Below are 2,719 nucleotides of genomic sequence, written 5' to 3'. Positions count from 1 at the left end.
TTCTATCCTAAAGTTCTCTTTATTTTCGCTCCTACTTCAATTCTTAGCCTACCATACTTCTAAACAACCAATGCATGCATGCAGTATGGCTTGCTGCCGATATGCGGTGTGTGAGATTGGTGCCCGTCATTTTTAGCTGGAAGGTGACTCCTCAACTATTGTTGCATGGGTTATTCTAGTTCTCATCCCTGTCCCAGTCAGCATTTGTATACCTATCTTGCAAGATCTGTGGGATTGGAAGTCTCAATGCAGTCTTTTCTAAGGTATCTCAACACTTTCCGAGAAGGTAATAGGGCTGCTAACTACGCGGCAAAATTAGTGCAGCAGGGGAATGTTGATTGGTGTGCTTATCCTGATGTGGATACTCTGTTTGTTTCTATTCTTCATGCTGATCCTTACGGGGGCTGCATATCCATGAAGGGCATGACATTATGGTTTGGTATCCTAGAGGCTTAACAATTTCGTTGACTTTTCATCTCTCAATATTAATTCAGTTTGCTTTTCTCTCTCTTTATCACTTTTCATATGTTCCAATGGCTGTTAAGTACAGCTATGGATGGTCGAGGTTTGGGTGCACATATTAATTTTCTCTATGTAGGGTGTAGTCGATGTGGATTGTTGTCTTCCACTTGGCTGGACTAATTTCGTCACCTCCTTGTTCACTTATGAAGGGGATGAAGATGATATGCCTATCAGCTTGGTCATACTGTGCAACTTCTCTTTGCTCACTTGTGGAGGGTATGCCTACTACTTATGGAGGGGGGGCAGCTGGAATGCCGATCAGTCGGTATGGAGGAGAGAAGCAATATCTTCATATCCTGTCATCTTTTCTTCCTACCGTGCCACAGCCTGGAGCAAATTCGCAAATCATCTTTTTTTTTTTTTAGTTTCTCTTAGGGGATGTTTTTATCCACGCTTAGAATGCTTATTTCTACTTCGCATGCAACTTTTACAGTCTGTGCTGCAATTTTGTTCTGTCAAAGGTTGCTACTTGGGTTCTGATTTTCTTCTTGTATATGTTTCTTCTGTTACCTGCTGCAATTTTGGTGTATACTAGCAGTGGATTGTGACTTGTTTTGTCTTCGTGCATATTAGTTTAACACACAGCAATCCAGCTAGTTACGCTATCCAAATAGGGAAGAAAAAAATACGTGGACTTTCGGATAAGGAACTCAGCTTAATATATAGAATAAATAAGATTTTGTTTTTCCCATGCATCAACGTACGACAGTTTGGCCGAGTGGTCTAAGGCGCCAGATTTAGGCTCTGGTCCGGAAGGGCGTGGGTTCAAATCCCACAGCTGTCAAAATTTTTATAATATCTTAACAATATAAGATTTTTAAAAATTACTTAAAATACAATTTGAACTTTTAAATAATTATATTATTTTTTAAACAACTAATGATACTTTTCTAAACAAATTCATAATGCAGATTCTTAGTCAGTTGTGGTTCTTGTTACAATGGTTTTATAAAAAAATCAAAAATTCATACCAACTTTGAAAAATATTTTAAAATATTTAACAAAAGAAATTAATTTTGATTTTTTAATATATGAACTGATTAAAACTAGTCCTAAAATCCAATTTAACTTCTCACAATATATTATATTTTTAAACAATTCACAATACAAAGCACATTTAAAACTTTGCGCTGTTCTTTGCAGAATTTGGAATGCATCTTTCCTGTAGATCAAAGAGCGATGCCAATGCTACGCTGTAGTCCAATTTTTTCCTTCAAAGTGAGGGAGCTCTCATTTTATCTCTTGAATATCTTCCACGAGCTATGACTTATAATGTGAAACAAAGTGGGCCGCTCTTGTATTCATAGGCATCCTTCATGTCCAAGGTGGATCGATTTTTGCAAAGCAGGTGTATGGCACGTTGCCGTCTAGTCAAAAGTTTAACGACGAGCTGTAATGTGGCACATGAAGGCATGGTTGTGAGGCCGGACCTTCCCCACCTCAAATTGGGAGTAGTTTAAACTAAGAACAATTATGCATAGACAAAATCTTAAAATATAGGAATTACGAGACTTTGGATGGTTTGAACATACCCGGAGGTGTAAGCCCATGGAAAATAGAGCCTGGAGTCATTGTTTTTGGCTCTTTTATGGATACTTGATTAGAGCGTCCCTAGTATTAAGGGTGGTAACCTAGTGGGTTGGGTTGGATGTAGGTTAGATCAAAAATTTATCAATCTAGCTCCGACCTGTTTATTAAATGGGTCAAACATTCGAATCTAAATCTAATCTATTTATTAAATGGATAATGCAATCCGACCTACATAATCGATTTATTAATTATATCAAATTAGATTAAATGGATTAAATAGATTAAATGGATCTGGTTAAACAGGACAAAAACTGATTAAACAGATTTTAAACAAATTAAATATAATAAATGGATCGGATTATTGACTCAATCCAATTATTAAATGGGTCAAAATGGGTTGAACGGATCAAAGATCTAAACCTAAACTTAACCTATTTAATAAATAGGCTTAGATAGTTTGATCCATTTATGATCCAAATTTATTTATGTTAAATCCAAATCTATTTTAAGTAAATCATTTATGGATCGAATTGATGGGCCAGATCATAAATTACTATCCTTCTTTAGTGTACGGACAATTTGAGTAGAGTATATTACACTACTAAAATGTTTACTTTTAACAATAGACATAAACATGTATGTGCACACACATTAAAGAACATTTCAT

The 2,719-nt window shown here is 35.9% G+C and overlaps 1 non-coding gene across 1 annotated transcript; it reads left to right on the top strand.

The window, feature by feature from the left end:
* Positions 1-1,226: 1,226 nt before the first annotated feature.
* Positions 1,227-1,306, top strand: TRNAL-UAG (transfer RNA leucine (anticodon UAG)). Its single transcript has one exon. It is a non-coding gene; the product is annotated as a tRNA-Leu (tRNA).
* Positions 1,307-2,719: the final 1,413 nt, after the last annotated feature.

The sequence above is a fragment of the Elaeis guineensis genome, chromosome 6 (assembly GCF_000442705.2).
Source record: "Elaeis guineensis isolate ETL-2024a chromosome 6, EG11, whole genome shotgun sequence".
Classification (NCBI taxonomy): domain Eukaryota; kingdom Viridiplantae; phylum Streptophyta; class Magnoliopsida; order Arecales; family Arecaceae; genus Elaeis; species Elaeis guineensis.
This window is presented reverse-complemented; position numbering and strand designations above follow the sequence as displayed.